This window comes from Ochotona princeps, chromosome 6 (genome assembly GCF_030435755.1).
Source record: "Ochotona princeps isolate mOchPri1 chromosome 6, mOchPri1.hap1, whole genome shotgun sequence".
In the NCBI taxonomy this organism is placed as follows: domain Eukaryota; kingdom Metazoa; phylum Chordata; class Mammalia; order Lagomorpha; family Ochotonidae; genus Ochotona; species Ochotona princeps.
This window is the reverse complement of record NC_080837.1, coordinates 12,161,022-12,175,851: the sequence shown is the minus strand read 5'-3', so window position 1 is coordinate 12,175,851 and position 14,830 is coordinate 12,161,022. Positions and strand designations below refer to the sequence as shown.

At 46.5% G+C, this 14,830-nt stretch overlaps 1 protein-coding gene across 1 annotated transcript in view; it reads left to right on the top strand.

The window, feature by feature from the left end:
- ABHD2 (abhydrolase domain containing 2, acylglycerol lipase) overlaps nt 1-14,830 on the top strand; it is a 101,850-nt gene that overhangs the window by 72,656 nt on the left and 14,364 nt on the right. The window lies entirely within an intron of this gene.

The window sequence follows — 14,830 nt, the reverse complement described above, 5'->3', positions numbered from 1 at the left end:
TCTGTCTGTTGATTCACTCCCTAAGCAGCCACAATAGCTGGAGCTGAGCCGATCTGAAGCCAGGAGCCTCCTCTGGGCCTCCCACTGGGTGTAGGGTCCCAAGTCCTTGACTGCTTTCCCAGGCCACAAACAGGGAGCTGGATGGGGAGTGGGGCTGCCAGGATACGAACCAGGATCCCGGCGTGTGCAAAATGAGGACTTCAGCTGCTAGGCTACCATGCTGGGTCTGCCAGAGATTTTATAAGACACTGTTACTGGAGCCCAGTTCTTAAGGAACATAGCACATACATAGGCCTTTTCACAGCCACAGAGAAAGGTTTTATGCCCTGATTCCTGTTTGATTTTGGCATATTTTTTCTGGGTAAAAATGCAGAAGGGAGAGTAGAATGATAACAGCATAAACCCTAGTGTATATATCTCCCAAGCTCTACAATTATTCAACTCCTGGCCAATCTTGTTTCATCTCTGAGTCACCTCCTTCCTACATCCTCTCAAAGATAATTTCAAGAAGGTCCCACACAGCCTGTCCTTTATCTCTTGCTGTTTCAATGTGTCTATGTGTAAAATGCAGCAATCTTTGTAAATGGCTTTATTTTGTTAGGACCATAAGGAAATACCAAATCAGAGTGGCTTATACAACACAGATTTATCTTTTCACAGTTATGGAGACCAGAAAGCAAAGGTCAGGGTACCAACAGGTCTGCTTTCTTCTGGGGCCTCCCCTTGGCTTGTGAGAACCGCTTCCTTTCTGTGTGTTCCAAGTGTGGTCATCCCTCTGCACCTGTGTCTGCGTCTGTATCCCTGCCCTCATCTCCTCTCATAAGGACACCAGTCACACTGGATCAGGACCCACCTTGTAACTTAATTAACCCTCCTAATTAACCCTCTCTGACTACAGGTGCATTCTGGGGGTTAACTCTTTAACCTGTGAATTTTGGTGGGAAAACACATTCAGCCAGAAGTACTAGGCTGTCACCCACAGCCAAAACACCGGACAGTATTCCTTAAGAGTCTTCCCCGACTGCCTTCTCTCATGCTTTTTGTAAATACAGTTTATTCAATTCAAGGTCAAAATCAGATCCATATTTTACAATTGGCCAGTAGGTTTCTATGCCTCTTACGTAACTCCCTCTCTTCACTTTTACTAGGCCGGTGACCAAGTCAGCCTCTTCCATTGGGGGCGACTGAGTCCTCAGAACATTCCCACAGCCCATTCATTAGTCAGGCTTCCTGGTCCTACTCTGAGCACATGTGCACCAGGCCTTCGCCCCCAGTCAACTTCAGATTCCAGGGCAATTCAGGGCCTGCTAACCTCAGGCTTTTGATTTGGAAGGCTTTTCTGTGATCTGACTTGATTTCTTGTCAAGTTTGGATCTCAGATAAGGGGTTACCCTCTCAAAGCCTGTCCTTGACGTTCTCCCCAGCCCGATATGGTCCCACCTTTTGCTAGCCCCCAGTCCCTTGTGTCTCTACCTCCTGCTCCTCTTTACATTCTTCCAGGCACTTGTGATTTGAAATTAGTGAACAATCTGTGAAATTATGCATTTGTTTACACGTTAATTTTCTATCTCTGCATCCCAAAAGCCCGCTGTATGAGAGCAGGTGGTGTTGGTGTTCTCCCTTCCCAGGACTCCAAGGAGAGGCCTTCCCAACCCACAGGAAGTGCTCACTGTGTGACTGAATGGGGACCCAGGTGACAGATGCAAAGTGGCAGCTTGTGAATATGAGATGACATTTTACAAACTATCATGTCCCAAATGGTGTGCCTTGTGGTTCTGTGAATACTCCCTGTGCAAAATGCGTCTTTCCTGAGCAGAAGGCAGGCATTCAAGTCACTGTAAATACCCTTTTGGCTTTTGAAATTGATCTTGACCAGAAGGAAAACTAAAAGCAGCATTGACATGAAGCCCTGTATTCTTCCTGTAATCACACCCTTCGGTCTCTGTTTCTGGGAGAATTATAAAAGATCTTTTCTCCTTTATCAAATAACCCTGTTCCAAATCACATGAGCACCAATCCCTTGTTACTGGACATCTTTGCTGATGTGATTAAGGATGATTGAAAACAGATCTCTCTCGCCCAGAAGAATTTCCTAAATGAATAATTATGCATTTTTGCAACTTAGAATCCCTTGTCCTGCGTTAAAAGATAAATTCATGAAGGAAAATCCTTGTGACAGCAGTTACCACTTATCTAACACTAATGAGTTCCAGGAATGTGCTGGGTTTTGTGTGTACCTCACTAATCCTCACTACCTTAGAGGTAGGTGTTAATTAGTATCCCCACTTCACAGGCTTAGGGAAAGTAAGGACCTTGTCTTGTACCTTACCTTGATCATGATTGGTAAGTAGCAGAGCCAACATCCAAACCTTGTGATTAATCCCAGCTCAACACCACTTCTCTTATCATGTCCTTTCCGTTAGGAATATCTTATATGATATGTTTAAATCACTCGCCCCACTGTTACAGATGAGAAAACTGAGGCCCAAGGTTGAGTGACTTTTTCTAAGATCTCAAGCTGATGAGTGTGCGAGCCCATTTCAAACCCAGGCTGTCCAGCTGTCTAGTCCTACAGGACATGCCCCAAGCTAGAGGACATGGCCTCTCTGTGGAGAAGACTGCATCCTGCTGAGCCAGCTAAGGAGGAAGGAAATAGTTTGTTAGCAGATACATTATAGATTTAAAGCAAAAGGTCAGCCAGAAGCCTCTTTGAGCCACAGATATGGGCTTGATAGGTTCGGTCTGAGTTCTTTTGTTCATTAGTATCTTCTAGACATTCCTAGGATCCTATGATAAGAACACAGGGATGCCTCAGGAAACTCCCACTGTGTGAAGAATAGCTCACATCTGGTTGGGACATGGGAAGGGTGACAGCAGACTGGTCCAGTCTATCCCACATCCCATTCAGCTCTCATGCACATTAATGGACATTGAAGCCTAGCACAACCCAACTGACCCCAATATCCAGGCCACACTCATGCTGGCAAGTGCCACCACCTGTCTAGCCAGTCCTGTCCTCAGCCCTGGATCTCATGCTCACCAGTGGGAGTTGCTGCCCATCAGAGAGGTACCCACAGTTTCCCTGCTGGGCCCACTCCCAGTCCTGGAATTTGCACTTTCCAAGAGGTTCTGCAGTCTAGCTTGACAGGACTTGCCCCTGGTCACAGTACTTGCCAGCTGGTGCTGCAACAAAGCCCAACCAGCCTGCACTTTGGCTTGTGCATGCACCAATAAAATTGGTCAGCCCAGCCTGGCTTTCCCCCAACTCAGTTCACATATAGGCCAGTAGGTGTCATAGCCCTGCCCAGCCTGGTCCACCTCCAGTCTCAGTTCTTACACTCACCAATGGGAGCAGTGGCCCAGCATGGGAGCCCCCTCTTCACTTGTACTGGGCTCACACTGCTGCACACTCTTCCCTGCTATCCCCCACCCCCGCTGGTTTCATGTGTGCTGGTGGGTGCTGCAACCCAGTTTAGCATGGGCCGTCTATCCTTGGCTTTTGCCAGCAGGTGCTGTAGCCTAACCCAGCCTCGTCTGCCTACAGTTCTAGCCCTAATGTAAACTGGCTGGTTTTGTGGCCCGACTCAGCCTGTCCTGCACCACATCCTGGTTCTAACATCTGCTAGCTATGTTATGAACTGGCCCAACCTGGTCCAGCCCTTGACCTGACCCAAATGTATGCCAGCAGGTACCACAACCTGGCCTAGTCTGGGCTGCTCCCAGCCTTGGTTCTTAGTACTCAACTGCAGGGACTGCGTCCTGACAGAGGAGTTCCCCAAGCACCTCTATCAGGCCTCCTCTCAGTGGCAGATCTTGCATATTGTGGGTTGGTCCTTGGCCCATACTGGCTAGTCTACCTCCTGTCCTGGCAGGAACAGTGGCCTTGCCCAACCAGTCGACACCCATTCCAGTTCTTACTGTTGGGTGCTACAACCCAGCCATACCTGGTCCACTCCTAGACACAGCTCTCACACAGCAACCAAATCTTGTGTCCACGGATTCATTTCCCATATGCCTGCATTAACTGGGGCCATGCAAAGACCAGGCTAAATAAAGCCAGCAGCCTTGAACAACTCCATTTAGGTCTCCCACATGGATGGCAGGGACCCAACTGCTTGAGCAATCATCTACTACCTCCCCAGTTGCATGTCAGCAGGAAGTTAGAATCAGACACAGAACCAAGCTTTGAAGCCAGACAACCCATTATGGGACATGGGGATCCTACTCAATGCCTTAAACCATGTGCCAAATGCTCACCTGCAGATCTGTTGTATTGCCAGACTATCCTCTTGTTAACCTCTTGCATCTGGTTTATCACTTAGATCTTCTCGGAAAAGGCTGATTCAGGAATACCCAGTGCTTTGGAGACCAGGATAAGGGCAGGATACGGCTATTGAGAAAACTGGCAATAATACAAAATTGTGTAGCATACTGTCCAGTGAACACAAGAACATGACACTGATTATTGTCTTTATTTGTCCTTCTCTCTAACTTTGCGTTTTCCTTGAGCCAACTTAGAGAGAAATGACTAAAGTTTACTTCAACAGCCAACAACTCTGCCCTACATCAGCCTTGTACAGATGACTGTCTTGTGCTGTGCAAGGACCGATTTGAGAACTTGTTTTTGTTGAGCATAAGAAGATTCATTCTTTTCTGAGCTCAATGCAAGGTATGCTTCTGTTTACAGGACGATCAGACCCTGGTGGTTATTTTAAAGGATGTGGGGCTTGCCATTCAACTATAGCACCTTCATTATTTGCCTCCTGGCCAAATTTGGTTGGGTCACATAACTCGAGCTCACAGCCTCTGGCTTCTGTATTTAGAGTCAGCTCTTAAAACCAGTACTGGCAAAATGTTCTTACGTAGTATCTGCTGCATGCACTATGTTTGTTCCAAAAATTAGTTTCATTCGTAAAAAGGAATTCTTCACTACTTATCTTAATATGCAGGTCATGGATTTAGTTATTTATTTATCTGAAAGTCAGGGGCCAACATCATGGCATTGTAGGTGAACGTTCAGATCTCTGTTGCTCCACTTCTGATCCAGCTTCCTACTGATGACCGGAGAAAAGTAGCTGAAGATGACCCAACCCTGCTACCCATGTGAGAAACCTGCAAAAAAGCCTTTCATATAAATAAATTAAAATAATAAAAAGTTAAATTTTAAAAACATGAAAGAAAAAAGGCAGAATTACAGAAAGAAAGCGAGATCTTCCATCTACTGGTTTGCTACCCAGGTGACCACAGCAGCTAGGTCTGCATCAGGCCAACATCCAGGAGCCAGGAGCTTCTTCTTTGTCTCCCACGTGGGTACAGGGGTCGAAACACTTGAGCCATGTTCCACTGCATTAGCCGGCCATTAGCAGGAACCTGGATTGCAAGTGGAACAGACGGGACATGAACTGGCACTCATAAGCGATCCTGGCCTTGCAGGCAGCAGCTTTACCTACTACACCAAAGTACTGGCTCCATGGAATTTTTTAAACTAAAAAAATACTAAATATTTCTATTTGTAGTAAATTAAATTAAGGGACGTTAGCTGCTCTGGTATATATATTGGAATGACTGCTGGCCCCAACAAAGGTAAAAGTCACCAAATTGTCTTTCCAATTTCTTATGGAAATAGGGTACTGTACTGAATCACACCCAGCACTCCCCCAATCCCATCCATCATATGAATGAGATTAATAAATGACACCTGGAAATAATAGATCACGTAGAGGTCCTGAAGAAAGCTTGGAAGTGTGTTGATTATGAAGAGCCTAATCTTCCGTGGAACACAGCAGCGCCAGACATGTTGGCTTAGCCTATTGACCTCCTTGATTTTCTAGACCAGACGTTTACAGTGTGTTTCTGTCAACGATGCTATAGGGGATTAGCAAATTCCAGAAGCATCTACTCATTATCTGTCTTTGTTCTGGTGTCCAGTCCCTCTGGCCCGGTGTTCATGGTCAGGACAAAGGAAAGCTGGATCCAGTCCACCCGTTCAGAAATGAACTGAAAACCAAAATTTTCCAACCTGTTTTTATTCCAGCCTTCAGAACCTATCTTCCCATTATAAAGTTTTATGAGCAGAAATTTCAGAGCCAGATAACAAAAAGTCCTGCGAGTCTGATCATGATTCAAAGAGAGAAAACATTTTGGATTTTTTTTTTTTTTTACTTATTTATTTGAAAGGCAGAGTTAGAGAAACAAAAAGAACTTTGCATCTGTTGGCTCACTCCCCAAGGGCTGCAACATGTGGATAAGCAGGAGACCAAACACTGGACCATCTCCCACTGCTTTCCTAGGTACATTAACAGGGGGCTTGATCAGAAGTGGGACAGCTAGGATGCAAACTGGCGCCCAGATGGAGTATCGGCACTGCAAGGTCACCTTTACACCGTAGCGCTAGTCCCTGAATTTTTTTTTTTTTTTTAATGAAAAGAACAAGAGCCAACATTGTGGTGGGTTAGGCTGCCTCTTGGGATGCCAGATCCCAGACTGTAGCACCGATTTGAGTCTTGGCTGCTCCATTTCCAATCCAGCTGCTTGCCAGTGTGTCTGGGAATACAGCGGCAGGTGACCCACATGTTTGGGTCCCTGCTACGCACATAGGAAACCTGGATAGAGTTTCTGCCTCCTAGCTTCAGCCTGATCCAGCCATGCTCGTTGTGGCCATTCGGGGAGTAAACCAATGGTTAAAAAATCTCTCTCCCTCTGCCTCTCAAAGAAATGGATACATAAAATATTTGCTTAAGTATCACCTGACTTTGGTCCTCATGCTCCCTTAGGATCATGAGCCTCATTAGAACTTAACACCCATCTCAGACTGAAGCACCAAACTAGGGCATTTGAGCTTTGAAAACGGTCTCACAAGGTTTAAATTGCTTTTTCCTGCACATGTAAACAGTGAAGGAAATAGGCCCTTCCCTTATTTCAAAACACTTGACATTAGACATCAAGCTCAGAGGAAGTAGCTGAAATCTAACATTGTGTTCTAGTGTTTGCAAGAAGAGCTCCTTAAGTGCCTAACCAAGTGTAGTGCAGAGATTTTTTAAAAACAGCTAGCTTTTGGAGCCTTAGATAAGACCAGAAATCTTCGCCTTGCATTTCAGAGAACATCATTTCAGTCTTAAAGAGAAAGGAGACTCTGAGTTGGGGTGACCGCATCAGGGGAAGGCAACAGTACCTTGACTTAAAAAACAAATAAGTAACATCCCCAATCCCAGACAATCTGGGATGCACAAGAATACTTCAAAAGTTCATGAAAACATGGAGTTAAAAGTTTCTTTAGAGAGCTTGTGTTGTGATGTGGTCAGTTAAGCTGCCACCTGCAGCAGCGGCATCCCCACTGCTCCAGTTCCAGCCTAGCTCCTTACTGAAGGAACTGACTGGGAAATTAGAAGATGGCCCAGCTGCTTGAGCCTCTGACCCCCACCCTCACCCCCACCCCCGTGAGGGAGACACAGAGGAAACTCTTGGCTACTGGCTCCAGCCTGGTTCAGCCCTGGCTATTGCAGGACTGGAAAGTGAATCAGCAGCTGAATATCTGTCTCTCCCTCTCTCTGTGCAACTCTGTCTTTCAAATAAATGAATCTCTAAAAAAATGTTCATTTAGGTGCAAATAATTGTTTAAATCCATGCATAGTTTTTCTATAATCACATTTTTCTGTGCATTTCTGTAAAGGCTCTTCACATGGCCACATAAGCTATTGCACGAGGTAGAGACCACCCGTGACCCAAACTTTCTCACCATAAGGGGTTGTTTGTAGATGGTTTGTAAGGCACTTCTGTTTTCTATTTACTGCTCAGTCTACCTTCATACATTTAGTAGGATCACGAGCCTAGATGTTTCTCCGAAGTTTTCATAGCTACCAGCTTCACCGGTGCCAGCTCAGTTTGGATGGAGCTCATGATTCCAGATCCACAGCTGTGAATAGTGTTGCCTTTGCATCAAACAGTTGAGTCTGATAATGGCAGAAAGAGCTTACTGGGAAGGGAAGAAGAGAGGAAGGAAGGAAGAGAACCTGAGAGTGAAGGTGTGAAGTTTCAGAAGCTCAAGCATCTAACTCAGGTCACCTGCTGAGTCTAGCCAGGAGCTTCGGAGAAGGCCTGGAGTCACATCCAGAGGGGAACCACCGAGGAGCAGTGGGAGGTCCGGCATCTCAGGAGGAGAGCTGAAGATTGGAACATTCGACCAAAAGAGGGCAATTTCAGACTCGTCTGCCTGCACAAGCACAACCAAAAACACTCATTTGTGAAAATCCTTGGTTCAGAAATAAGGACGTAGCCAACAACCTTGATGGGCGAAGAGGGGCTCTCACTTTGTTTCTTCCTGTGTGAGTCAGCTTTGCATAATTTCCCCTTGGCTTAAGAAACAGCTCACATGCTTTTCCTCTAAATGACAGCCTGTGAGGCTTCCAACCGCCCACCTGCCTGCAAGCCGTGTTGTTAGCCTGACCATATCTTTTTCTTGGACTAAACTTAATGGGAAAGCTTCCTGCCCCTGCATGGTCACACTGGCCTGTATTGTGTGCATTCATCCCACATGATTCAGACCTCTTCTTATCCACCTATGTTTCGGGACACACCCACCATGTACCAGGCACATGACTCAGTCTCCATCCACAAAGAACACTATGAATCTGGACCCCTGTATTTTAGCCTGCTTAGTTGCTAATGTTGTTTGGGGGAAATGGCTTTTGGAATAGTCGCTTTTCAGGTAGCCTTTTTCTCCTATAGAGCAGACACCACAGGAAGAAGGCGTGGGCCTTCCTATCCTCAGCCAGTCATCTCTCTAAATGGCCCGTAGTGTTCATCTTGCTAAGACCAAGCTACTTTCTCATATTTCATCTTCTCTTTAAAAGGCTGCAGCAAGATTAGATACCTAATCTTATTACTGGTGCTAATCCCGTAAGGATTAAGCACATGGAACCTCATTAAAATCCTCCTAGTATTGAAAAACAGATTACCATAGATCTTACTTAGGTAGAGCATACCAGGGAGGGGCCCCAGTCCCTGGGAGTGTTTGGCTACTGACATCAGGTGCCAGGGCTCCTCCCCAAAGGCTGGTCCTGGAACTGGATAAACAGAAGGAAGTCTTTGCCCTTAGCCTGACCTGGAGAGCTCTGGCAGGACTGGCCTTGTATCCAGATCACATGTGTTTAGATTTAATTAAACTGAGGCTCCCAGCGTGCCTGCACAATTAGCTGTTATTGCCCCTCAGTAGTGTAGTAAATCTGAGTTTTGTTGTGTGCTTTTCTTTGTAAGGGTTTATTTATTTTGCTTGAAAGGTGAAATTTACAGAGGGAGAGGAAGAGACATAGAGATCTTCCGTCCATTGGTTCACTCCTCCTAATGGCCACAATGGCCAGAGTTGAGCCAATTCAAAGCCTGGAGCCAGGAGCTTCTTCCAGGTCTCCCATGCAGGTGCAGGATTCTGAGGCTTTGGGCCGTCCTCTGCTGATTTCCCAGGCTATAAGCAGGGAACTGGATTGAAAGTGGAGCAGCTCAGACACCCCTATGGGATGCCTTCACTTGCAGGCAGAGGGATTAGCCAGTTGAGGCATCGCAGCAGCCCTGTCATGTTATGCAAGGAACAGTGTCCCCAGCACAAACCACTGCTCCAGCACAAATGGTATGTTGGACATCTTTAGGCTAGTCAAAACTGGCCTAATATATATATATTGTTTGTTTTTGCTAATTTTTTGTAACTATCTAGATTTTGATTGGAAAAGTACTTTCTACCATTGTTTATATTTATATAATATAAATATCAGAATGATGGACTTCTGACTGTTGCTGGAGAACAATGCTATTATAATAAATACAGGGAAAACAGTTGAAAGGAGAGGAATTTAAAGGGGGAAAGGGGAATACCCTGAGCCTATGGAACTATATCATGAAAAATAAATAAATAAATAAAAATTTTAAGAAGTAATGTAGGTGGACCCGGCACAATAGCATAGTGATTAAAGTCCTCACTTTGCACGTGCCAGGATCCCATATGGACGCCAGTTCTAATCCCGGCAGCCCCACTTCCCATCCAGCTCCCTGCCTATGGCCTGGGAAAGCAGTCGAGGACGGCCCAAAGCCTTGGGACCCTGCACCTGCATGGGAGGCTCGGAAGAGCTCCTAGCTCCTGGCTCCTGGCTTCGGATTGGTTCAGCACCAGCTGTTGGCGGCCGCTTGGGGAGTGAATCATCGGACAGAAGATCTTCTCTCTGTCTCTCCTCCTCTTTGTATATCCGCCTTTCCAATAAAAAAAAAAAAAAGTAATGTAGGCAACATAGTAAAAATAATAATAATTTCAACAGTACCAAATTCTGTCCCATGCTAAGCCCATATTTCTCCCCAGCAAGCATTCTGTCAGATGTGTAGGCATGTCTCATGGCTCTGGCACCCGAGCCCACTCAGGAGATGGTGCCATCCCCACTGTCTGCCTCTTGTTCTTGTCCCTCAGGAAACTGGCGCCACAGCACACCTCCGCATGGGACTCTGTGTCCTCCCTGTCCACAGCAGTGACGGGTCATTTCACTCAGAAGGAGATGTAGATAGTTTTCGATCCTGTGCTGCTGCCAACAGCACTGCAGTGAACTCTCTTGCACATACATCTTTGCACACATGTACAAGTACACCTGCAGTAGGAGGTCCTCTAAAGTGGAATCCTAGCCAAAAAGACTACGCTTTTTCTTCTTTTTTTAAAGATTTATTTATTTTCTTGGAAAGGCAGATTCTCAGAGAAGGAGCGACAAAGATCTTCCATCCACTGGTTCACTCCCCAGATGACCTCAATGGCCAGAGCTGGGCTGGTCTGAAGCCAGGAATTTCTTCCAGGTCTCCCACATGGGTGCAGGGTGCCAAGACTTTGAGCCATCCTCTGCTGCTTTCCCAGGCCACAAGCAGGGAGCTGCATGGGATGTGGAACAGCCAAGACATGGACCAGTGCCTACATAGGATCCCAGCAGTTGCAAGGCCAGGATTTAGCCACTAGGCCTCCGCACTGGCCCAGGGCTGTGCTTCTTTTAGTTCATATGCTGCCAAAGTGAAAACAGGGCTGTGTTTTTTTTTTAAGATTTATTTATTATGTTTTTTTATTGGAAAGTCAGATAAACATAGAGGAGGAGAGACAGAGAGGAAGATTTTCTGTCCGATGAGTCATTCCCCAAGTGACTGCAACAAGCTGGTGCTGTGCCAATCCGAAGCCAGGAGCCAGGAACCTCCTCCAGGTCTCCCACATGGGTGCAGGAACCCAAGGCTTTGGGCTGTCCTCAACTGCTCTCCCAAGGCCACAAGCAGGGAGGTGGATGGGAAGTGGAGCTGCCGGGATTAGAACCGGCGTCCATCAGGAAGAGGCTTGTATCTCAACCCTGAAGACTCTCAGATCCTCACCAAGGACTATCAGTACAAGCACCAAGGACTACATCCCTACTGCCAAGGAGACCACGGGGAATTGGAGTACCTTCGGAGGCCGAGAACTCTGAGGTCACCCCACCCCCATTTGGATCTGCCACATGGGATGGAAGAAGCCCAAATCCTGCCTTGCAGGATCCAAGGTCATCGGAATGACAACCAGGAGCACTGAGCGGTCCGCGGAAACAGAAGAACAGTAAACTTCCTTCGGGACTAGGGAGAGGAGCTTTCTCTGGTCCTTGCCTGGTTCCGACTTTGGGTCCCCACCTTCTCTCGTAATGACCATCAGGATCGCTCCAGAAACCCCTCAAAACAAACAAACAAATAAACAAAAAAAAAACTAGAATAGAGAACAACAAGGAAAGCTTAGAAACAGACAGGAAACGGTCAGCAGGGATGCACTTACAACTCACTGGGTGGTACACAAAGATTAGTTACTCCTCACTGGGGTATGGAAGATTTCTCTGCACACCCCTCCTAAAACTGTTCACCTAAACCGTTGACATATGTCTTGTTAGAGTTATAGAGTTAAACTACCCGAAAAACAGCCAGGTTCAGCAAAATCATGCTTCAACGCTATAAACTGCTAAATACTAAAACTAAAATAGACATGAGACAGCTGAATAGTAATCTATAGCCATTTTAAGGTGTATAGAACCCGGTTGTATATAAACTAATAATTGAAATGTCAATGTAGAAGTCACAGGATGTGGTTCAGAACTTGCATTCTTTTTTTTTTTCTCTCTTTTAACACATTGGTTACTCAATACCATGTCAACTAATTCCATAACGTTATAAATTGTTACTGATGTTACATCGGGGCTTTTAATTGATCCGGATGATACTCTGCCGGCTCTACCTTCTGACCAGAGATGGTCTCCCCAAGAAACCGTTGAACTTATAAGATGCTGGACTTTATGCTTGGTAGATGTTTGCAATGAAAGAATGTCAACTGAATTTGAACTGTGGTAATGCAACAAGGTGGAGGAATCCACCATGGGGGGGAGCTTGGGGAGGGGGGAGAATCCCAGTGCCTATAAAACTGTGTCACATAATGCAATGTAATCAATAAAAGAAAAAAGAGAACTGGCATCCATATGGGATCCTGGCACGTTCATGGGGAGGACTTTAGCCGCTAGGCCACACCTCCGGGCCTAGGGCTGTGCTTTTAAAAAGCATGAATAAATAGGTGTTGCCACACTGCTTTCCGAGGCAACAGATTCAGTATGGTTTGGTAATGTTCCCAAGTTCCCTCATGATTAAAATTCATCCTGGAAGTTTGTTAAAAGTACACATTCCCAGGCCCCATCCTACTCCTGGAGCTCTAAGCCTCCGGCAGGGATCTGGAAAACTGGATTTCTGTCATTCCTCAAGAGATGCCTGTCATCAGAGATGATTTGAGAGCAGGGGCAGCCTGACCACAAGGGCCCTCCCTTAGCCTTGAAGCCCAACTGCTCCTGTAAGACCCTGGTTTTAGGGTCCCTCATGACCTGAGGAGCTGAGTCAGTGTCCCTGATGGGATTTTTACGTGTTCATTTGCTGTGCAAAAGAGCATCTGTGGTATCAGCTAGACATGTTTCAGGACCAGCACTACCCTCCCTTTGACATCTCAACTCCCCATTTTAATTTCAGTATTTAGAGGTACACTGTTCCCTAGATGAGTCTGGCCAAACTTGGGCTAGAAGTCTGGCAGTTCAATTTCCAAGGTTAAAGGTCCAAAGTTCCCTCCATCCTGGCTTTGATCCTCCTGGAGAGCAACTAGGAGCCATCAGAAAATACTCAGCTAGTCAGCTCATCATTGAAGACCTACAGACCCGCCCGGTCTCAGCCAGGTGCTGGAGGGAGAAAGCTAGGAGACTGTAGCATCTGCTATCTCACTGAGAGAAATGTGCTTCCTTCTCAGCCTAGAGCCCAGTCTGACCGTGCTGAGAAGGTGTTGCTCTTGGATCCTGGTTTCCCTGTTAGGGTGTGTGTGTGTGTGTGTGTGTGTGTGTGTGTGTGTGTGTGTGTTAAGACTTATTTATTTTTATTGGAAAGTCAGATATAGAGAAAGGAGAAAAGACAGAGAAGGAAGATCTTCCATTTGCTGATTCAATCCCCAAGCGACCACAATGGCCGGAGGTGAGCCAATCTGAAGCCAGGAGCCAGGAGCTTCTTTCAGGATTCCCACGCAGATACAGGGTCTCAAAGCTTTGGGCTGTCACCTACTGCTTTCCCAGGCCACAAGCAATGAGCTGGATGGGAAGCAGGGCTGCCAGGATACAAAATGCAGAAAACCTCATTGTACATTTTCTGTGTATAAGTTATTCCTTCATAGAAATAAAATAGGACAAGATACTTTCTGTGTACTGATACATAAAGGCTTGTGAGACATATTGTAAAGGAATAAAGCAGGGCACCAAACAGCGTGTATACTACCACTGCTAGTTTAAAAATAATGTAGGAAATGTACCCTTCGTTGCATTTTAAAAAAAAAGACTATTTATTTGAAAGAGTTACAGGTGGAGGGGAGACAGAGAGGGATCTTCCATCCTCTGATTCATCCCCTAAATGACAGCAAAAACCAGAGCTGGGCCTATCCACAGCCTGGAACATTCTGGGTCTGTCACATTGGATGCAGGTGCCCAAGCACTTGGACCATCCTCTGCTGCTTTCCCAGGTGCATTAGCAGGAAGCTGGATCGGAAGTGGAGCAGCCAGTACTCGAACATGTATGGGATGCCAACGCAACACAAAGTGGTAGCCTTACCAGCTGTGCCACAGTGCTGGCCCCTTCACTGCATCTTTTACAGCATTTGAATTTAGTGCCATACACATTAGCTATCCACTCAAAAACAAAACAAAACAAAACAAAAACACCCTTTCTGCCCATTCCTGGGCCTGACCCATGTCCTATGGAATCAACTTCTCTGACAGTGATTCTGCCACAAATGGCTGCCTCTAACATCACCTGCAGGGCACTCTGTGCACAACTGCACTTGGAGAACTGCAAGCAGTTGTGCTGGCCTACCTTAAGCTGCATCCCACTCAAAAAGGAAGACAAACATGCACAGCCCGGAAAGGTCATGGCTTCATGGTTTGCCGACCCGTGTGAGGAATGTTGGAGCCGGCGCCGCGGTCAGCAGCTCGCGTCTCCACTGCACACCTGCGCTCTTCTCCTGCCTGTCTGGTGCGGATGGGCTTCCTGCCGACACTCATCCCGTTCCCTGTTAGATTTTATTTTAAACCAGCTTCCTGCAGCTGGGCCTTAAGAAGATAAAATGAGTGCCTGTGCCGGGCCATCCACATGCTCTAAGCAGAGATGCCACTTGTACCAAGGCTTGCCTTCCCTGGGGACACTGGCTGAGATCATTCCCCGCCTGGGAAAAGCAGCCCAAACACCGTGCTGCTCAGAGGCCTCCTGTGTGTGTTTGTGAATGGCCTGCCTCCCTTGGCAG